This window comes from Eulemur rufifrons, chromosome 1 (genome assembly GCF_041146395.1).
Source record: "Eulemur rufifrons isolate Redbay chromosome 1, OSU_ERuf_1, whole genome shotgun sequence".
Lineage (NCBI taxonomy): Eukaryota > Metazoa > Chordata > Mammalia > Primates > Lemuridae > Eulemur > Eulemur rufifrons.
This window is the reverse complement of record NC_090983.1, coordinates 83,068,483-83,092,388: the sequence shown is the minus strand read 5'-3', so window position 1 is coordinate 83,092,388 and position 23,906 is coordinate 83,068,483. Positions and strand designations below refer to the sequence as shown.

The 23,906-nt window shown below is 34.1% G+C and overlaps 1 protein-coding gene, 1 non-coding gene and 1 pseudogene across 3 annotated transcripts in view; 2 read left to right on the top strand and 1 right to left on the bottom strand.

The window, feature by feature from the left end:
* Window positions 1–23,906, top strand: part of SPOPL (speckle type BTB/POZ protein like) — a 57,637-nt gene that overhangs the window by 10,567 nt on the left and 23,164 nt on the right. Inside the window, exon 1 of one of the 2 annotated variants that reach the window (XM_069473106.1) lies at window positions 17,513–17,540. The exons of the other annotated variant lie outside the window; for it this stretch is intronic. The gene's annotated coding sequence lies outside the window, so the exon portion shown is untranslated. Of the gene's footprint in view, window positions 1–17,512; window positions 17,541–23,906 lie in introns of those variants that run through there. 2 annotated transcript variants of the gene reach the window in all.
* LOC138387506 (NOP protein chaperone 1 pseudogene) lies at window positions 14,623–17,455 on the bottom strand (annotated as a pseudogene).
* LOC138387965 (U7 small nuclear RNA) lies at window positions 21,294–21,355 on the top strand. The gene has a single exon (XR_011234021.1). It is a non-coding gene; the product is annotated as a U7 small nuclear RNA (small nuclear RNA).

The window sequence follows — 23,906 nt, the reverse complement described above, 5'->3', positions numbered from 1 at the left end:
TGTGCCTACAGCATGGTGTATGTTATTTTATATTTAATTTATTGTTATTTGTGGAGTTTTTTCATAAATTTTACAGAAGGAAGTCTTGCTAATCTTTATTTTTCATTATTGAATTGCATAGTGAAAACCAAGGATACAAAAAATATTTCTGCCCATCTATCCTTTTCATAGGATCTTATTAATAGTTTTACTCTCTTCTCTTTCCTTAATGAATGTAGATTACTTTAGAATCATATTTTCGGAAGTGCCATTCCTCTACCTTTTGGCGATAATAATTAGTTGTTGACTTCTTCTATTACAATAAAGCACACATGTGGACTCTTAACTTCAGATAAGCCCACAATTTTCCCTTTCTACCATTTAATATGCCTAAGTTTTTATCATTAATATTTTTATATCTGACTTCATTTCTTACTGCTGCAAAGTACTGATCCAGGGCATAGCAGCTGTTTGATAAATACTTGTGCTCTCCGTATTCGTAAGTGTTAATAGTTACTGATTGTTGCTAGTCACAGGAATCTTCGAATTATTAGCTCATCTTCAGAAGAACTGAGATGGCATTCATGTTCTTAAAGTGTTCCTGTGAAATTTATTTTGCAAAGCATTTCTTTGTGAAAGGGATAAGGCTGATAATTGAATGGCAATAATCTCCTTTTATTAAGTTTAGTTTGGCCATGTGTTAGAACATTTCAGAAGAAACTGATTAAAATCCAGGAGTATCCTAACACATTGCTCTCTAAGAATCATTTTGCTTCATTTCTTTCCTTCTTTTCCTTCCTTCCTTTCAATTTTTTTTTCTTTCTTTCTTTTTTTTCTTGTAAGCTAAGCAGCTACATGGTAAAAATGTTTTTAAGGAGAATTAAGCCATTTTAATGGCTATGGACATGCAAGATGTAATGATAATAGAAGTATAGCTCTCTACTGCCCTTTACCCTAAGGCATACTGTTTTGTCAGTTTTTTTCCTAAAACTTTTACAAGTTAGAGGTCCAAAAAATCACACTCTTCTCTTCTTATCTTTCTCAAGGATGATGGTATAACCTGCTTTTGCCTAAGGCAGTGCTAGTTTATGTCTTTTGCCCCAGCATCCTGTCCTATTTAGCATTTTTACTAGGTATTTTTTTAAATGAAATAGTATTATTGATGATTGCATTAAAATAAGCCTGAGTTTGGTAGATTTTTTCTTTTTTACTTCCAGCTTCTGTCGTGGTCTAGTCTAGTGATATGTGAGACACGTATTTGTATAATGATAAGAGTTTTGTCTTTCCCAGGTGGTAAAATCTGAAAGGCATTTACTAAGTATATTTCTCTTTCCCTAACTCTTCTCTGATGCAGTGTCTTCCTTTAATGACAATACTGGGAGAGAAAGGAGTCTCCGTGATTGGAAGTGGGTTAGGATGCAAATGATTAGGGACAGCTAACTCCTTTCTGTCCTTATTGCCACTTAGGGTACATGAACTTAGAGCATGTTAAGTGCTACAGCCTGCAAGATTCGTGAAGCCATCAGGATGGTGATAGGTGGGGTTGGTGGGAAATTATAGGTTATGAGAACTGAAATAGTGGCTAAGCAGTCCTGTCACAGAACATGTAGAGTAGCACTGTTTAGTAAAGCTTTATGCAATGGTGGAAATGTTCTGTAACCTCCACTTTCTAATACACTAGCCACTAGCTACTTATGTCTATTGAACACTTAAAAATGAGTCTAGTACAGCTGAGGAATTGAATTTCTAATTTAATTTAAATTAAATAGGCACATGTGCCTAGTGACTACCATATTAGAAAGTGCAGTTGTAGAGAGTAGTCTGAAAGCACTTGCTACAGTGTTTTTAGGTATAAATATATAGCTAATTATTTCATTATGTGGTAAGACTTTTATTTTGAAACAAGCGCATTTGACAGCAGTTAGGTAAAAAACAGAAGTACACGTTTAATAAAAGCATGCACTTACGAAGCGGCTAGTCTGCTTTTTAAAATTGTCTACACCAGTGCTCAACTCAAGCAGATAGTGAGTAGTTAGGTTGATGGTGGGAGAGTGGAGGGCTTACAAAATGGTTGTGGTAAAAGAACAAAGGAGTGAAATGTTAAGCACGCTTGCTCTACAGTGCTTGACGTGATGCATTTGGGCTTTGGACTTGATAAGGACGGAAGTGAAGCCGTAATGGGGATAATGACTTAAGAAAAATGGGAAGGGGTCAAAGAAGTATTGGTAATGAGATATCGGGGGATTAAATTGATGACAGAATAGGAATAAGTTAGTTCTGTTATAAAAAGATATACCGAGGTTTATTTTCGGAGTTGGTTAAGCTATTCAAGGAATTAAGTTCATTTGGAGAAGATTGCTAAAATGTTAAGTGGGAGAGATCATTCAGGAAGGTCAAAGAACTTCCATGCTGGCAGGTTGAAAGTCCATAGACTTTTTCATCCAAGGTGGTGATAGGAATTGTGAAGAAGGCTATGGAGGGAGACAAGTGCTGGAGTCCTCAATAAGGAGCCTAAATGGAAGAGGTGGGTACATGATAGCAAGTGGGAAGAGTGTATAATATTTGACTCATGCAGTTGCCAAACAGTTTTGGTAGTGTAGAAAAGAGGTCTGGAAACAATACTGGAGAGTTGGAAGAACTGGAACTGCCCTCACTCCTTTTTCTAGATCCTTCACATTTGTAAGAAAAGGATATTATTTTATTAATAGCATTTCTAGTTTATCTGCTTTAGTTAGGTATTTGCCTCTCTGACCTTATCTTCATAATCTTTGTTTCACCGGTGCCTGACCTATTTAGGTATTTAATAAATGTTTGTTCAGTAAATGCTAGACAAATGTGAAATTGTTCCAGTGTCCTGGAATTCTAGAACAAAGAGCATTGCTTAAGACGCTTTTAAAAGTGATTTGACTGTAATCCCAGGTACTCAGGAGGCTGAGGTGGGAGGATCCCTTGAGCCCAGGAGTTCAAGACCTGCCTGGGCAACATATCATACCTCACCATAAAAATAAAATGGAAAAAAAAGTGATTTGAACACTGGTAAAAGGAACTGTTACTTTAACACAATTGTATTTTCAATGTATGGAATTAATTAGTCTTAACTGTAATGAGACATGTTTGTGTCTAATACAGGAAATAAATTACATACATTTTTAAATAAATTGGTGGATGGCAGGTTCTTGATGGGTTATTAAGGGGTAGTTGGGATGTTTGGGGGATTATTTTTGATGTTTAGAGGTTGGCAAGAGGATATTGCAAAATTGATGCATATCTTTCAGAACTTTAAACAATTATCACAACTCTAATCTCTGACAGCTGCTTACTTTCTTGTTTTCTTTCATTGGAGCATGAGGCTCCTGAGTAATGAATTGTAGTGAATTAGCTTGGGGGCAATGTGGGTAAAGAAGTCTTTAGTAATTTATTTATTTGTTTATTTCAGCATATTACGGGGGTACAAATGTTTAGGTTATGTATATTGCCCTTGCCCCACCTGAATCAGGGCTTCTAGTGTGTCCATCCCCCAAGTCTTTAGTAATTTAAAGTAAAAAATTTTGACCATGGCTAGATGAAGGAAGAGAAATATGAAGGCAAAAGATTGTTATGATTTTGTGGTGGTGGGGAGGCATTAACCAAAGGTTTAGCCACATTTTCCTAAACAGAAGAGTTTGGGGAAGAGTGTGAAAAAGGAGAGGGAGAGAACATAGCTTTTATTTTGGATGAATGTTTTAGGACTCAGGTAAATTTGAAAAATGCCTAGGGTTAATATTAGTGGATTCAGAATTGGCAACTAACTGCAGGAACTAACCTAAGTATTAATACTTCACAGACCTTATTTCCTTTAATACTTAATATAATCTTTCCTTTCTGTAAAAGAGGATTTATTCCTTTTTTTGGAGATGAGAAAGCAGAAAAGGAAAGTAACTTGTTCAAGGGTTATAAAACCTAATTTTTTTTTAATCTACAAAGTTTTATACACAGATCGTATAGGTACATTTCAGTGAGTTTTGATGTAGGTATTACGTGTGTAGCAACAGTCCAATCAAAATATATATCATTTCCATTACTCCAGAAGATCCCTCAAAAGTTACACAATTCCTAAGAGAAATATTGGACATCAGTTTGTCTTTCTCTAGCTACCCTTCCCCATTACTTACAGTAAAAGGCAAATGGGAGCTGTTAGAGATGAGCAGTGTGAGAGCAGCAGAGTTAATAGTTGATGTTATACCTTATGGAGAGCTACGTCATATAAGGCTGAAAAAGCAAGAATAACACCTCAAAAACTATATTTGGGCCAGTTTAACTCTGCTTTCCTTCATAGTTCCTGAGATTATTATTATTTTTAAATGAATTCTATCTTTGAGATTCATATTGAAACTCATAAAACTAATTTGTTGAGTGGTGTCTATATACCAGACAGTGTACTTGGTGTCTTCTATACATTTCCATTTAATATACTAGTCATTTGAGATAATTACCATTTATTATTCCCGTTCTGTAGACAAGAAAATAGGCCCAATCAGCGGTGGGAAGGAAACCTGCGGCCTTCTGATTTTAAGATTGTTCTTTTTTAAGCACCAAAGGAGGCAAGGAAAACTGCATGCACCTTTCTGTGCTTCACCCCTTTTAATAAAAGGGTCTGTTGTGTAAAATTTGGATTTAGTCAAAAGGCCACACTTAAGGACCTAGCAGGAAACATGTGGCCTTAAGACTGCAGGTTCCCCACACTCCTTCTTGGATTCAATTTCTGATTTGCTTGGCTTTTTTAAAATTTAAACTCTATGACCTTAGATCACACTGCTGTTCTGTATTTCAATTTGCCTGTCTGTAAAATAGAAGTAACTATCTCAAAGAATTGTTTAGAGCAACAGTCCCCAACCCTTTTGGTACCAGGGACCAGTTTCATGGAAGACAATTATTCCATGGACCCAGGGGTGGGGGTTGGGGGGAGAATGATTTAGGGATGATTGAAGCACATTACATTCATTGTGCACTTTATTTCTATAATTATTACATTGTAATATATAATGAAATAATTATACAACTCACCATAATACAGAATCAGTGGGAGCCCTGAGCTTGTTTTCCTGTAACTAATGCCATTGCTGCTCTGACAGGAGGCAGAGCTCAGGCAGTGATGCGAGCAATGGGGAGCAGCTGTAAATAATAGATAAAGCTTCCGTTGCTTGCCTGCTCCTGCTGTGTGGCTCAGTTCCTAACAGGCCACAGACTGGTAGAGGGTTGGGGACTCCGGGTTTAGAGGATCAAATGAAATAATATGTGTAGGAATAAAGTCTTAATATGTGAAGCAAAATCTTATTGATTATTGTACTAATTTGATTAATTCTATGTGGAAGGCATTCTTTATGAACATGCTCAGGTTGCTAGGTAGTAATTCATTTTACTGAGGAAAGTGGTGTAGGGACCAAAGGGTGGTTTGTAAAAGTTTTATAGAAGAGGTGACATTTAAGATGGGCAGATTAAAAGATAGCTTAAAGAAGAGATAAGATTAAATTATCACTTTTTAATTGAAATAACTCCTCTAGAAGCTGGATAAAAGAAGTACATTACTATAATTCATAAATAGAGCTTGACTTAAATTGACTTTAAAAATTTTTTATTATATAAAAATGTATATAATGTATTCTATAATGTTTTACCAAAAAAACTGATTATGTATAGGTGATTTCTGGTTCTTTCTGTATTTTAAGAGCTTTAAGCCATTGCTGAAATTGTAAAACTTTGTAGACCAACGCCCAAGTAAGTTCACTACAGTATATATATTATAATTTAAAATCACATCTCATGAAGTTTAATAACTATAGTTATAAACTGTGATTCTAACTAAATCTTATTTTTAAAAATCCTAATACTGTTTTTATAAGCTTTCTGGGTGATTTCTTATCCTTTTTACTGTTTTATGTAATGTGAAAATCAATACAATCAGAACTTCTAATTTTTTTAAAGTATTATAAGCAGGGAAAAAAGCAGTACATAACAGAATATGCCAGCTTAGGGAACTGAAATCAGTTGCTGATTGCCAGTCAGCTCACATGAAACATTCCTACCACCTCCACCACTCTCCTTCATTTATTGCCTTTTACTATAGAGTTTTATGTGCAAGGTCGTGGTCTTAGTTAACTATAACCTCTATTTTATTTATTTCTGTAAGGCACAGCCTAACACAAAGTTTGTTTAAGAATAAAAAGGGAGGAGGCTAGTTATATTGCCTGAGGGAATTAATGGAATGGTTAACTCAGACACAAAAACAGAAAGGCCATCTTATAGTTCTAATCACTTAAAACTAGTTTGTCTAAAGTTGACTAAAATGTATACTAAATGGAGAGAATATCTCCTCTGAAATAGAAACAACTGTGATTCCCAGGGGATCAGTAAAACTAAGAGGCAACACATCAGGACACCACTGCTACTGAAAAGAATCTTATGGGGCAGGAACAACGGGTGTTGAAAGACTCAGCAATGACACTAGCAGAACCCTCAAGAAAAAAATTGGTTAAGGACAGGAAAAATATTCCTTTTTCCTGGCTATATATATTTCTATGTAAGAAGAAAGCCCAAAGAGCTGGGGGTTTGGGGTTGGGAAGATGGGGTGGAGGGGATGGGCACACAAAAGTCATAGGTAGTGGTAATGAACTTACACAGGGCTTCAGCTAAATAAAATGCATAAGGTTGAGTCTGGGAAGGCTGTGTGTTTCTAAAAATTTGTCTATTTCCTCCACATTTTCCAGTTTGTGTGCATAAAGATTTTTGTAGAATTCATAGATGATATCATGTATCTCTGTGGCATCGGTCGTGATTTCTCCTTTCATGTTCCTGATGGAGGTTATTAGAGTTTTTTCTTTTCTGCTCTTGGTTAGTCTAGCCAGAGGTGTGTCTATTTTGTTTATCTTTTCAAAGAACCAACTTTTTGTTTTATTAATCTCCCTTACGGTTTTTTTGTTGTCCTTTTCATTTAGTTCTGATTTGATCTCAATAATTTCTCTCCTTGTGCTGGGTTTGGGGTCATTCTGTTCTTCTTTCTCCAGCTCTTTGAGTCTATTCATTAGGTCGTCTATTTGTAAGTTTTCTGTCTTTTTGATATGGGCATTTATGGAAATAAATTTTCCTCTCAGGACTGCTTTAGCTGTGTCCCACAGATTTTGATAAGTTGTGTCTCCTTTGTCGTCTAATTCAAAGAATCTTTTGATTTCTGTCTTGATTTCTTCATTTATAAAATAATCATTCAGGAGAAGGTTGTTTAGCTTCCATGACTTTGAGTAGGAATGAGAATTTCTGTTAGGGTTCATTACTACTTTTATTCCGCTGTGATCTGAGAAGATGCATGGTATAATTTCTACTTTTTTGAATTTTTTAAGACATGCTTTATGTCCTAGGACATGGTCAATCTTAGAGAATGTCCCGTGAGCTGATGAGAAGAATGTATATTCTGTGGACTTTGGGTAGAATGTTCTATAGATGTCAGCCATGCCCATTTGTTCTAGCATTTTATTTAGGTCCATTATTTCTTTGTTTATTTTCTGTTTGGAGGATCTGTCCTGTACTGTCAGTGGGGTGTTAAAGTCTCTGGCTATTACAGTATTGTTATCTATCATTTGGTTCAGATCAAGTAGGGTTTGCTTTATGAATCTGGGTGCACCTAAGTTGGGTGCATATATATTAAGTATAATTATGTCTTCTTGTTGAATTGTGCCCTTCACCAGTATTGGGTTCAGAATACTACATTAAGTAATTTGTAGTATAGGATGGCAGACTTTCCAAGTGTTTGCTGTCTGAAAATGTCCTTATTTTGTCCTCACTCTTGAATAAATTTGAGTATGGAAATCTTAAGTTCAAATTTTTTTTCTTGAAAACCTTAAAAGCATTTATCCATTACCTTAACAGCATTCAGATTTCAGTCTGACTTATTTCCGTGTAGATAACATAGAAAGTTTTAGGATTTTTTTTTATGGAATTCTGAAGTTTTACCAGAACGTGTCTAGATATAGATCTTTTCTTCAGCAGTCATTCTGTGAACTCCTGTCTTCCTTCAGATCATGGAAATAATCTTTTTTTTTTTTCCTCTTTATCTGTTCCTGTTTTTACCTTCTTTATGAGCACCTGTTAGATGAATACTGGACCTCCTTGATGGGACCTGCGAGTTCCTAATTTCTCATATTTACTTTATTTTTTGTTTTTACTCTGTCTCCTCAAAAGTAGTCTTTATCTTTTATTTTCCACTTATATATCAGTTATAATCATTTTATTATTTATTTTGCACAGTGAATTTATTTTGTCTTTTGTTTTTAATTAAGAATTCTTTGTTTCTGTCCCCATTTTCTGATTGTTCTTGATTTATTCAAGTGTCCTTTATGAGAAATTTTTAAAAAATATACCATTCTGTCCCCTGAATTGTCTCCATTTCTATGAGGGTTATTTGTGATTATTAATATTTTGATATTGGGTCTTCTCTTTTATGCCATTAGTTTTTCCCAAATGTCTGTTGTCCTTGGCTTTTTATTAATATGTTAAGATGAAGAAATGTGTTACTAAATGATAGTATCTGGCTGTCATGGTTTCCACTGCAGTTGTATAAGTCTGTTTCTACAGCAATCCTCTTCTTTGAACGGGAAGGTTTCGGACATGTTCAGCGTAAGTGAGCAAGGTGTCTCAACATGATGACTTCCCTACAGGTTGCATGGATAAGTTGGAACCCACTCACCACATGTCAAAATAAGGAGGGCTTTATTTTGTGTAGTAGAGTACTTTAATACTATTTAATTTCTGTTGGGAATTACCTTTTTTCCCACCTTTTCCCCCCATCTCATCCCTAATGTTTATTATGATACTCAAAATTAGTCCAATCTGTATCCTGTTTGTCTCTCAGGAATTCGCACTCTCACGAGACACATACCCAGACATGTGGCCGACTTTCTTTAGAGGACAATTCTTGGACTTTGGCATGATGGTAAAAGCCACAACTGCTAGCCTTGGGAAAGAGGAGAGCCCCAGTTGTCTCAACCTAAATACTGTTTTTAAAATTATTATCTTGATAATTGCCACTTGGCCTTTTTCTACTCTTTGTGTTTGATGAAAGATTGGTTTTTCTTTGGGCCTCCTTGAAGGAAGTGTGGCTATCTCTAGTATCTTGGATTGTGATTTTTCTCCCTTTATCTGTCTGCTAATTTGCTTCCCTCTAATTGATATCTTTGCTAATTTGTTCCCATTCACCTGTCTTGAATTTCTGGAAGTTTCTGTTCTACCAGTATTACCCTTTCTTATTTTCCAGCTCTGTTGTGGCTTCATTTTTTTTGTAAAAATTTGTCACCTCATCATTATGTTGGGAAATAAGAGAGACATAAATGTGTTCACTTCACTGCCTTGAGCCGTATACTTTTTTCAAAGTTCTTATCTTGGACTCAATATGTGATCCAGGTATCTAGAAATTAGAAAATTGATAGAAGACTATATACCTTTGACACATATAAACTGGGAAGAGAGTATGAAGGCCTTTTCTTCTGGGTTTTTTAAACCAGGAGTTATTTTCTATTACTGAGATGCTGGAAAAAACATGTTTTTAAGAATTTAGTGTAAGCTTGTACTCAAATTCAGGCAGGCACTGCCATATTTTTGTGCTTTGACCTTGGATTGTTTACTTAGCTTTTTTGCACCCTAGTTTACTCCTCTATAACATTGGCAGAGGCAATTATTACCTTCCTCATAGTGTTAATTTGAGAATTAAATTAGATAAATATTTAAGCCTGGCATATTGAAAGTCTTGCTGCTGTTCAGGAAAATGTGAGTTATACATTTTAAATAGCTCTTTTTTTCCAGAAGAGGTTAAGATTCTGCAAAGTTAGCTATGAAGCAGATTATTATAATAGAAAATAAATTTTCACAATGATTCTCTTTATAATACTGAAGGTGCATTTACAGAGAAAAGTTCTCTCAATTATATGAGTTGAAAACTCTTGGTGAAGAAGTTTGTGGCTTGCTGGAATCAGTAGCAAGGATACTTGCAGATATTAGCTACTAGAGTTTGTTGTTCCCTCTGCTAAAATAATAGAGCTCTTTGCATAATTGGGCTCATAGGAAGCCAGTAAGTAGTACTCATGAATCATTTTTCTATGTGTGCACTTCTGTAAAGCTATAATAAATATATATATTTTATGACCTTTTTGAATATAATTTTCCCACACTGATAATTTCAAACTGCTCAGCTGTCCCCAAAACTAACATAATTGTTTCTTACATTGAATCCCCTTTATCAGTGAATTAAGTCTCTGTTTTGTAAATTACAAATCTTGATATCATACACAATTCCTCAAAGTCTTGTCCCTTCTACCTCTGCCATTGTGATATCTTCTGATGCCTTATAGCATAAGTTAGCTTTTTCTGTTTTAAAACTTGGTGTGAATGGCATCATATAGCACAAGCTTTTTTATGTCTGGCTTTTTTGGATCAACGTTGTGTCTATGAGATTCATCCATTTTGCATGTTGATGACAGGTTGTTCATTCTTATGACTGTATAGTATTCCATTGTATAAATGTACCATAATTTATCCATTCTATTGTTGGTGGATATATGGATTGTTTTTAGTTTTTGCCTATCAAAAGTTCTTTATTACTTTACTTTCATAATTATATCTATAATCTCTCTATAAGCATTTTTTGTAGCTACTTTTGATGAATGTATGAATATATACTATTGTATGTATACCCAGGAATGAAATTTATGGGTTGTCAGGTATTCGTTTGTTCCACTTTAATAAATATTGCAAATAGTTTTTCAAAGTGATTATACTTTATCAGTGTAATTTTATAGATTTCGGTTCTCCATATGCCAACAATTAGTATTATCTTTTTCGTTTCAGCCATTCTGCTCTGTGAGTTGTAGTATCACATTGTTGCTTTAATGTGTTTGATGACTAAGGAAGTTTAACACCTTTTCATATGCTTATTGATCTTTTGGATATCCTCTTTTTTCACTTTTTTATACAGTATTTAAGTCTTTGGCTATTTTTCTCTTGGATTGACTGCATTTTTTATAATTGTAGGAATTCTCTGTATATTCTGAATTTAAGTCCCTTATCAGATACCTTCTTTTATCCTGTGTCCTGTTTAAGAAATATCTGCCTATTTCAAAGTTATAAAGATACTCTCCTATTTTTTTTCCCCCAAATCTTTGTTGCTCTACTTTGATATTTATATCTGGAGTATATTTGGAATTGATCATTGCACATGATGTGAAGTAGGAGTCAAGGTTTTTTCCCCCATGTAGCTATCCATTTGTTTCGGCACCGTTTATTCAAAGACCATTCTTTATGTATCCTACTTCATCGTTACCATTGTCTTAAATGAACTGATTATATCTGTGTGTGTCTGTTTCTAGACTCTTTTATTTTTCTTTCATTGATCAGTTTCTCTGTTTTTGTACCAGCACCATTCTGTACTGTACTTCATTTTAGTTGCTATATTTTAAGTGGAAGATAGATTTTCTCTAAGTCCTTCATCTTTGTTCTTCAAGATTGCTTTGGATGTTTTTTTTCCCTTTTGCATTTCCATGTAAATTTTAGAATCATCTTGTCAATTTCCACAAAAAGCATCACTGGGGTTTTTATTGTGATTGTACTGAATTTATATATCAATCTGAGGAGAATAGATGTCTTAACAGTTTTGAATTTTCCAATTTATGGACACGGTATATTTCCTCATTAGTTTAATTTTACTTTCTCTCAATACCATTCTTTAGTTTTCCATGTAGAGATTGCATCCTTCATTAGATTTATTTCTAGGAAGTAGATTTTTAAGTTATACTATAAATGGTATCTTTTAAAATTTTTATTTTCTGATGGTTGTTGGCATATAAAAATACAATGGATTTTTGTATGTTGATCTTGTATACAGCAGCCTTGGCAAAATTACTTGTAACTTCTCTTAGTTTGTCTGTACTCATTCATGTTATCTGTGAATGGTAACCATTTTTTTTCTTCTTTTCCAATTCTTATGCTTTTTATTTTTCTTTCCTTAAGGTCAGGGCCTCTAGTACATTTTGAATGGAAGTAGAGAATAGTGATCTTCTTGTTTTATTCCCACTTCACAGGGAGAATTTATTCTGTGTGTGTGTCTGTGTATTTTGAGACACTGTATAAGGTTAAGAAAGTTCATTCCAGTTTATAAAGAGTTCTTATCTTGAATGAATATTGAATTTTATCAATTGCTTTTTCTGCAACTGTCAAAGTGATCTTTTCTTGCACCTTTTCCTGATAACAGAATAAATTGCATTAATAGATTCTGATATTAATCCAGTCTGATAATTGGAAAATGTAGCCTGTTTACATATAAATGTGATTATATATTTGTATTTTTAATCTACCATCTTTTCTATTTTTTCTTTTCTGTTTTTTTAAATCTATTTTTAGTTATGCTGTCTTACTTTCCTTTTAGTGGTTACCCTAGAGATTGTAGTATGCTTCATTGACTTATTACAGCTGCTACTAATAATTATTCTTACCCCACATTCCCAAGAATGCTAGAACCTTGGAACACTTTTTTTCCCCACTAAGAAAACTTTTGACTTCTTTTATCCCTCATGCCTTTTACATTATTGTTGTCATGCATTTTAATACTATATATATTTAAACCCTAAGACAGTACAGTTACTGTTTTGTTGGCCAGTTTTAGAAAATTCTTATGTATCTCTTCAAATGTTGCTTCTCTCTTTTCTTTCTATGACTCCACTAAGATATATGTTAGACTTTCTCCCTGTTTTACATTTGCCTTAGGTTCTTTGTATTTTCCATAATTTTTTTCTCTGCTTTAGTGAAAATATCTTTTATTGACCTTTTAAACTTTTCTAGTCTTTTGCTGTTTAGCCTACTGTTACTTATAGTAAGTAGTAAATTTTAGTTATTTTCCAGTTCTAGAATTTCCATTGCTTTCTTAAATTCTTATTAAAACTCTCTGTTGCCTGGTTTTTTTTTCCTCCAAGTTTTCATTCATATTCATTTGTCTTTTAGCAACCTGGTAATTATTGATTTAATAAGTCATGGAAATTGTAAATGTTCCAGATGATAATCTTTTGGAGAAGGTTTATCGTTTCCTCTCTTAGACATATAGCGTGGGAGCTGAGGACTTTCATTGAGTCAGGGACTCAATACATAAGGACTGATTTAAGGCTGTTTGTACATTTGGTTTGTCCTTGTTATACAATCTAGCTTTCTAGGCCTTCCAATTAGAAGCCTGAAGTTTTTATTTGGGTCCCTCTCTCTGGCAGATCCTGAACTGTAATCTTAATCTCCTTTTCAATACAAAATATCTAAAAGCTTTGCTGATTTTCAGAGGCTTTCTTCTTAGCTTCCTCCTCCACCTAGGGTCAGCATTTGGCATAAGTCTTAAAGGGCACTATTTACCAGGATCTTAGCCCCTCAAGTATCCTGTTTTATCTCCAGCCCCATGAAACCAACAAAATCTTTGCTGATATTTTCACCCCTTGGCAGTGCCTCTTAGTCTGGGCAAAGCGTGAATTCTTACTCTTGCATTATGGCTAGAATCAGCAAATAGGGAGAAAAGTGGTTATAGTCTGTCAGCCCACATTTAGATTGTTCCCTTTCTCTGGAATTTTGAAACCCCTTGTCATGATTGCTTGAGTCACTCTAGATTCCTTTAAACATATTTATTTTCTTCTAAATTTTTCTCCTTCTCAGCAGAACTTAGTTCACCTGCCAGCTATTCCATTATCCTTAGAAGCAGATAGCTTTTAAGTACTTTTCATATATGTTAATCATTTGTTTTGGTTATTACCACCTTTATCTCCCCTGTCTAGCTTTACCCTCAGATGTCACCAGTAAAGTTTTACTTGCTGTGTCTTTTCTAGTACTACTCACTGTGTATTAAGAGAGAGAGTGTGTGTGTGTATAAAATTTCATATTATTCACTCACCAACCATAGAGAAATGAGGTACTATAATTATTTAATAGATAAAGGAAAGGCTTACTACCTGTAAGATCACAGACTTCATGACAAAGCAATAATTCACATTGCTCTCAGTATAGAACCCCTGGTATTAAAATCTATGCTGCAGTTTGTGGTCTTCCTATAAATTTTGTCTATTTCCTATAGAATCCAGCTCAGGGAATATCTTCAGAACATCCTTCTTTTCCTGAAAATGTTTTGTCATCACTCTGTACATTCCTTTCTCATATTATCATATTTAAAGTATCTTAGTGTCTGTCAGTCTCTCCTATATCATAGTCTTCTCCAGAGTAGGAAATTTATTTTATTCATCTTTGTGCTCCAGAGTCCATTTAGAGTATATGATAAATGTAAGCATATAATAAATGTTATTGTACTCCCCTGAAGTCATCATATGCTTAATTCAAAGAGATTTAAGAAATTTATGATATATGTATTACGGTTTTTATCACATTTATAAACATTTATTAGAGTCTAATTATTCTTCCTGATATAGTCTTACCAAAACTGTTGAACATTATATATTAAGTTGCATGTTAATTCCTGTTTTGTTCATTAGGTAATTATAATCATCATGTATATAAAATTGTTTTGACCTCAGACAGTATTTTGTTATAACTTCCTGAAGCAGTTCAGAGGAATTTTTATTTTTTTTTATTTTCAGATAATTTATTTTACTATTTCTTTTTTTTACTTGCTGGATTGTCCAAAACTTCAATCTTGCCTTTTCTCCCTTCAGAATTAGGAAACTTAATGTTATCTATGTGACTTCACAAGACATGCTGTCTTCTTCATCCTCAGATTCTGAACTGTCTTGTGAACTCTCTTCCGAACTGTCCTCTTCTTTTGAATCTGACTGATTCGTCTCGAACAAGGCCACATCCATTTCTATAACTCTTCCAAGAGTCCCATCAATATTTTCAATATTGAAATGACCGCATGGTGCAGCTGCCATTTCTTTGCTAGTTTTTCATTTGCCCGTGCCACAGGGACTCCTCTCTATCTGAACTGTTTGAAAAGTGGAGGTTTTTCTGGAGTTAGGCTGGGAGTTGTGTCTGTCCCATATAGGTCTGAATTAGGCCTGTCCCGTATACCTACGTGGATGTCGCTCCCCGCCGTCAGCAGCTCCTTGGACACTAAGACCCCTCCCCCCTCAACAGACCCAGGCAGACGAGGAACAGCTCAGGCTGGCCTGGGGCTCACCGTGGACCTCTATGTCTCCCTCAAATCTTTGGAGCCCCCAGAGGACTTTTTAACATAACTATGGTAGTAGTACACAGTTGTAAAATGAATTACAATTTGTTGAAGAATTAATAAAGAAAAATGGTATATGATTACCATTGCAGTTGATTAAGCTACTTCCTAGAATGAGCTGATTATAGATGACAGTACAAAAGAGATAGCTCATAAACATGTTAGTCACATTTTACAAGTGGATAGAATTTTTATAATATTCTCTAGACCATGGGATTTTTTTTTTTTAAACCTTACTTTGCTGGGTAATTTATATATTCCACAGGTCTAGAAACTTTGATAAGCTAACACACTAGAAATATTGCACAGTTGAAGACATTTGTTAAAGAACCTTAATGGTTTTTCTTTTGGTTCATTAAAATAATCGAATTAGTAATTTTCTTTAATAGTGGCTACTTTAGACTCAACAATTATATAAGAAACTTTATACAGTTGGCCCTGTCTCTATCTGCTGGTTTTATAAATTTTCACCAGTTTTGCTGGAGAGCAGGTCCATGGAGCTCCTCAAGCTATTAATAACATGCTGGAAGTTTTTTTGATTAGTGATTCAGTCTCTTTACTGGTTGTAAGTCTGTTCACATTTTGTTTCTTTTTGAGTTAGTTTTGGTAGTTTGTGTATTTCTAGGAATTTGTCTGTTTCTTCTAAGAGGTTATCTAATTTGTTGGTATACAATAATTCATAGTAATTTCTTATACTTTTTATCTCTGAGGTTGGTAGTAATGTGCTTTTATTTCTGATTTTAGTTGTGTGAGTCTTTTCTCTTTTTTCTTGGCCAGCCCAGCTAAAGATTTGTCAGGTTTTTTTATCTTTTCAAAGAACCAACTTTTGTTTTGATACTTTCTGTTGCTTTTCTGTTCTCCATTTCACTTGTCTTCCCTTTAATTTTTGTTATTTCCTCCCTTCTATAAATTCTGGGTTTAGTTTGCTCTTTTTTTCCCCTTAATTGCTTAAAGTGTAAAGTTAGCTTATTGATTTTTGAGATCTTCCTTGTAAATGCAGGTGTTGACAGCTATTCCTTTGTCTCTGAGCACTGCTTTTGCTGCATCTCATAAATTTTGGCATATTGTGTTCTTGTTTCTGTTTCAAGTGTTTTGTAATTTTTCTTGTGATTTCTTTTTTGCCTGTTGGTTGCTTAAGAATGTGTTGTTTAATTTCAACATATTTATGAATATTCTAATTTTTCCTCCATTATTGGTTTATAGTTTCATTTCATTGCAATCCGAGAAGAAACTTTATAATTTCAATCTTTTTAAATTTATTGAGACTTCTTTTGTGCCCTAGCATATAGTCTATCCTGGAGAATGTTCCACATGCACTTGAAAAGAATGTGTATTGTGCTGTTGATGGATGAAATGTCTTTTAGGTCTAGCTGTTTTGTATGCTTGTTCTAGTCCTCTTTTTCTTTATTTATCTTCTTCGTTCTTCTATGCATTATTGAATGTCAAGTATTGATGTCTCCAACTATTATTGTAGAATTGTCTATTCTCGCTTCAATTTTGTTTTTGCTTGATATAGTTTAGGTCTCAGTTGTTTGGTGCATATATGTTCATAATTGTTATATTTTCTTGATGATTTGACCCTTTTATCAATATATAATGTCATTTGTTTCTTGTAACAATTTTTGACTTAGTCTATTTTGTTTTGTACTGGTATAGCTACAAAGCTCTCTTTGGTTATTATTTGCATGAAATATCTTTTTTCATCCTCCTTTCACTTTCAAACTGTTTTTGATTTCCATAAACGCATGGATCTCATAAAAATACTCTTCTAGTCTTTGCAGATTGGCTCTCTGTTGGGACACTTCTTCTTTGCATAGCCAGGCCATTTACAAGTCTGCCTTAGTCTTCACTTCCTGTTGGCTTAGCACCTGTCAGGCAGAATTGAAAGTTTAGGGTCTCCTTATGTCTTTTCGAAGCATGTGTTTGGCTCTCAGCATGCACATGGCTTTCTAGATTGCCTGGTACACGTGGGAGGTTTTCAAAACCCTTATCCACTACTTATCTTCTTTCCCAGCTGCCTCCTGCCCAAGCTTTTCTGTCTGGATGTTGCTTGTGCCAATTCTTATTCCTTTTCTAGGTGGCTGTAGCTAATGCATTTACCTCTTCATGCTTTTGATTAATGCCAGAGCCCAGCATGCTGTCTCCTACCCTGGAAAAGCTCCAAGGCTGGTGACGTTGGTCTGTGAGCCAGTCTTTCAGGGAGTTACCAGACTGGTCAAAGCACACAACCACAACTTTTTTAAGAATAAGGTCCATATTGCTCCCACTGGTTCCAGCACTGTATGCCAGGACTGCAGGCTGATGACTTCATGGCCGCCACCAAACTGGGAAGGAGGCCATGGTAAGCAGTGTGTTAAAATGCCACAGCCCTTTCTCTCTGAAATTCAGTAACTTCTTCATTAAGTATTCCCTGGCTGTAACTTTTTGATGAGGTTCTAGAGTTCCAACAAGCTTATTCTGACCGTTTTTGCCAGACCTCATTGCTCTTGAAGAGGGATGGAATTTTGAAGTTCTCTACTCCACCATTTTTGGTGACATCTTTATTTCATATATGTGAACTTGTATCTGTATATATATCTACACACACATATACATATATCCCTATAGTTTAGGGATTCACAGATAAGTAGAAAGAATGTGAAGAAATTCATTGGTATGATAATCAGCAAATTCAGAATATAGGTTATTTCTGGTATGGGGAGGAAATTTGATGGTAGTAGGATACACCAGGATGATGGGTACATGGTTGTTTGACGTATGATATGATTCTTTATATGTTTTCTGAATATTTGAAATTTTTAATAAAATTAGGTAATTGTGTCTGTATGACATATGTATATTAATTATGGCACACAAACATTTTGTTAAAGTAGAAAGTCTTGTACATGTTTATTCCAATACCAAGTCTTACTTTTCCTTTCGTAAGTAAGAGTAGGAAACATCACACTTGACATTATAAGTTTATACAATAGAATATGGAAGAAACCTTTTATTCATTTGTTGATGTACTTAGATTGTCTCATGTTATTCTCTAGATCTTATGTTGGTTGTGCTCTCTCCTTCTGCAAGTTTTTTTCTGTACGAACAAGATTCGGAAAGCCTGAATGTCATTAGGTAGTTGATGGTCTACTCTTTTTCTTATTCTTTTAAAGAAAAGGAAAAAAAAAAATAGAATACTAGAAATAGCACTGAAATGGGCATTGGGAGATCTTTGTTCTTTGTTCTAATACGTATCCAATAGTATAAACTTGGACAGATCATTTTTTCTGTTCTAGCCCATTTGTCTCATCTTGGTCCTCATCTTTAAAATAAGAATTGGACCAGGTAGGTAAGGGCTGTTTAAGCTCTATAATATTCAGAAGGACAGCATGATTCTATGGAAAGAGCATAGACTTTGGAGAGAGGCAAATTTGTGTTCAACCACTTTCTAAAGTAAACTTCCACACTATCTAAATTTTTTTTCTCATCATTAAGATGGGATTATTACCACCCATCTCACAGAATTACTGAAGAGTAAACAAGATATGTAATATCTTATAAAGTACTCACAAATGCAATCTGTTCACTGAAGTTTCCACAGTCCCATCCCATAACTGTATCATTTTGAAGGAGTAGCTGGAGAGAAAACAAAAATATTTATTTTTATTTAGTTTGCTTTAATATATGAATTAATATTGCCAGTTACACTTGAGGAAGATAACAACTCTTATAGTGGTATTAAAGGACATTTTCTTCTTTACCTTCCAGGTTTTTAGAACTTATTTTTTATTTATGTATTTTGTTAGTATTAAATTACACTGATATCGTCTTATAAAAACTTAAGGTTAAAGTTTTCTTTGACTTGCCATCTCCTGTTACCTGTCACGCCAATATCTGCTACTTCGACAAGAACACACACACGCACACACACACACAATGTTATGTATCTTCTGTGGGTCCATATGAGTTTGAAAATAACTAATATTTTTCACTTCTTTTAAAAATAATGGCTTGTATTTCTATATTAATTGAAACAACGCATTTAGAAAATATAAATAAATAAAAATAAGAAAAAAAATCTCCTGACTCTGAGATAGCCTCTTAATATTTAGATGTATTTGGCATTATCACTGCAATGCCGAAGTGCAATGCAATGCATCTGTCTGCAGTTTATTCTTCATTACCAGTACCTCTGTTAACTCTGTATGCTATTTATATTTATTTATAAAAGTGAAATCCTTTTAGGCATACTCCTTGTCTGATTTTTTTTTTACATATAACATATCTTGAAAACTTTTCCCTGTCATTAAGGGAATGGTTGCATAGTTTTCCATGTATAAATATGTTACAAAAACATACTAGATTTATAATTATCTTTTTACACAATTATCACCTTTCCTAGAGTGAATTCATAGGACAATTATGACAAAGAATTTATTTTGATACTAATTGTAAAATTGTTCTATAGAGAAGCCTAATCTCCAATATAGTTATATCTGCTTCTCTGTAATTTTACTGGCTAGAGGGGTTGACAGTTTAAAATAATCTTTGACAAAACTATAAGTAAAAAAATGGTATGGATTCTTTTTGTATTTCATTGATTACAAATAACGTTAAACTTTTTTTTCCTTTGTAATTATTCTCCTGTGAATTGGCTTGTTCATCTCATCACCTTTTTCTGAATGTTTTGAAATCACTCTTAGTTGCCAGAAACCATATGAATGGTTCTTGTGGACATCAAATAACACCATTTGCATTTTTATACTTATGAAAATTAATAGCTTATATTTTAGCATCATTTTCTCCCCTTTTGCTGGAAATTTCACCGTAAAAAGTTAGAAGGGAGATTATTAAACAACTTTACAATTTATGTTCCCACTAGGAATGTCAGGGAGTGACTGTTCTTATACTCTCACTGATCTTTTGGATTGTTGCTAGTCTGATAGGTAAAAAGTGGTTTCTTAATCTCGTTTTAATTTTTATTCTAATTATGAGTAAATTTTCTTTCCTGTGAATTATTTGTATTTTTTTACTTTATCTTTGTTTTTTTGAGATAGGGTCTTGCTCTGTTGCCCAGGCTAGAGTACTTGAGCTCACTGTAGCCTCACACTCCTAGGCTCCAGTAATCCTTCTGCCTCAGCCTCCTAAATAGGTGGGACTACAGGCATGAGCCACCCAGCCAAGCTTTTTTTCTAATTTGCAGAAATTTTTTACTTATTAGGAAAATTAGCTTTATGTGCTATATGCATTGCAAATATTTTTCTTGGTTTATTGTTTTTGAGATTGGTCATGATGGTTTATTTTATCAGCTTTCTTCAGAGTCACTGGGAAAAGTATTGACCAGGACAAGGCCCTCTCATATATTACTAGAGATTTTCCTAACAGATAAATCTAAGAATCATTACTCTTTTAGTACATTTATTTAATAAAAGAAATATTCAACTCGTGTTTCTATACCTATTTCTGCTTCCAGCTCAGTATGCATCAATGGTAGTATTGCCAGCCTGAGACCTGCTGAGAAAACCAGCAGCTTTGCTGCCAGATGGGGTGGACTTGATTTGGGGCTGAGGGGAGGTAGTGATAAACCTACGGATTTATCAGGTACAATTATCAAACTCAGTTTGAAGGCAAGGGGACAACTAGCCAGGGGGAAAAAAGAAAAGAATAAAAAACTAAACAGAGACATCAGCCGCCACACAATATGGTGAGACAAATAACTACAGTTAAGTTTAGGCAACTTCCTAAAAAGAAAACAACCCATGGAAAAATCAGAATCCAGAATTATTATAGTATATCAACTAAAATGTCCAGCTTTCAACCAAACATTGAGACATGCAAAGAAACAGGAAACAAACATAGGAAAAAAGGCAGAAGGCATACATAAGACTGCATATTGTACAATTCTAGTTTCATGAAATTTGTAGATAAGGTATAACTATAGAAAGCAGATTAGTGGTTGCCTTGGCTTGGGGTAGAAAGAAATTTTTGGAATGATGAAAGTATTCTAAAATTACATTGTGCTGATTGGTGCACAACTATATTATGTCACTAAAAAAGCCATTGATCTGTACTTTTATGATGGGTGAATTTTGTTACACGTAAATTATACCTCAGTAAGTGTTACAGCTCTTTTAGAATTTGTCTAGCAGGTTTTTTGGTCGTCACTGGAAGACCAAAAATAAATAAATAAATAAATAAATAAACAACGAAAAATTATGCCTCAGTAAAGCTGTTAAAAATTGGGGGTAGGCTACCAGTATCTCTTAAAATGACAGTACTCTTAGTGATCTCAACTGTTGGGACTATCTGCATACTGCTGTTTTCAGATAAAGTAAATGAATAACCATTTCTAGTTTATGAAGGTAATTGATGATAGCACCTGGAGATGTTTAAGAGAAATACCTACTTTTTATGTAGAAATGAATAATTCGTATTTAAAGTGGCAATGTGTAATGTTTAATGAACATTAAACGTAAAATGTGTACACTTTTCTTTAAGGCACTCTTATTTTCTTCCATCATTTATCCCCCATATTCTTGCTTGTTTAAGCAACATCACTCTTCGTCACTTCTTTAAAGCTGATTGTTGACTTTTAAGTGCTTCTAAGAATATTCCCAATGTTGTCATCCTGGTTTCCTTGCTGATTCCCCAACTCATTGTGTTGTGCTGCAGTTACATCACATGATAGGAACTCACTTTGTATGTAAGTTGTAAATGCATCTGGGTGAGTGCAACAATATAATTCCATCACTGAAAAGGGAAATTAGACAATCTAATCATAAAGGATTGTTTTAAAATTGTTCTATTTGAAGTATTTTCTGATGTTTCATATATCACTTTATTGAAACTGAATCCCCTGGATCCCTCAAATTCCTATACTTGTCCCTATCTTCCCCATCTTAGTGTACAGCATTGTCATCTTCTCAGTTGCTCAAGCCCCAAACTAGGACCTGTCCTTGATTTCTCCTTTTAATTTTAAGCCCTCACAAATTCTATTCTAAGATATTTTCTTCAATCCATGGGACCACTTCCCCTTTCTCTACTGGCATATCATATTATTCTGTCACCATTATCTCTCCTCAGACTACTCTTAATAGCCTCCTAATTTGTTTTCCTACCTTTATTCTTCCCCATCCTTTATTGCCAGATTATTCCCTAAAAGCTGTCATTCTGATCTTACTACTCTATAAATTACACTGTTTTTCTCCTACTTAAAATTCTTCAGTGACATCAACCCCATGTATGCCTTTCTGTTTCTGAAGTATTCTCCAATTCTTTCTGGCATTTGTACTTACTATGCTTTCTCCTCCCTTACAAACACTTCCCTTGACTTATTTCTGTTATTTTTATTTTATCTTTTAGGTCTCAACTCAAATATTAACTCTTCAGAAATGCCTTAACTGATTACCCTATCTAAAGTAGCCTCCTTACTATCTAACTGAAGGATTTTCAGCCATTGCATAGCAATTACTCCATCCTATTTTTCTTTTATTTGCTTTTAATTTTGTTTACTATGGTTTCCTGCCATGCTTAATTATTTACCTGTTGTGTGTTTTTGCACTAACATGTTTCCTGAACATGAAGAGTGTATTATAAATAGTAGCTACTTAGTAAATATGTGTATCATATGAATTGGAGGGGTTTTTCACCAAACTTGGCTGCTGATTTGAATCAGCTGTTTCTTGATTGTAAGAACCAGATGAATGTCTTCCTTTTTTACATTTATATGTTTCAAAACTATGTCCTGGGCTCACTGATATTGTGCCTTTAGAATAATTCCGTTATTTCATAGTTTTACTTAATAATTTATTTTGTCATAGTCTTTTAAGAATTATTTTTGACATGTCCATTCAGTTTCAAAACATTATGGATTTAAGTGGTATAAAAATCAGAACTTCTCCATGGGGTTTTTGTGTTTGTTTCTCCTTTTGATTCCTCTGTCTTTAGCTGGAAAATATAATAACTTGAGTGAATTTATCTCTTATAGCTGTGAGAGTGGCATACATATTTTGCACATGTGGAAATGAAAAAAACATGATGCAGTGTAAAATTCTTGCGCTGTAGCGTCTTTCCCCTTAGAACTCTGTAGTAATTATTGTTTTCCTTAGGCTTGATTTTTGTTCATTTAAAGGAACATGTGCACTTATAACATTTTTTTCTCATTTTGAATTTCACAGAACTATGTGTGGTGGTTTCTTCTTTTGGTTACTATGGAGCTCATCTATATAGATCAAGTTCTTTATTCAGCTCAGGAGAGTGTGCTTCTGTTATCTTTGATTTATAACTACTCTTCCATTTGTTTTAGTCCCTTCCAGAGCAGTTAGTTTATCTGTTGAGTATTTCTGTTGTGCTCTCAGTCTTCAATATCTGTCACCTTTTTTTAAAAGTAATTTTTCTCTGATTCTAGGGAATCTTTATACTGGTATGATTTTTTCCCCCAGTGTTAAATGTATTCCTTATTTCTAGTACAGATTTTTACTGTGTTTCATTTGTAGTTTTAAATGTTTTCATATCTTTCACAGCTATTTTTATTTCTGTGTGTCTTTCAGGCGGCTTTCTTCAGCCTTTGCTCATCTTATGCTACTGTTTAATGGAATATAAAGATAGAGAAAATATTTTCCTTTCCATTATGGATGGAGTCCCCCTTTCTTTTCCCTAGTAGTTTTTTCCGTAGGATTCATGCGGTTTTTTTCCCTAATTAATTATTCTTAAATGAAAAAAAAAGGAT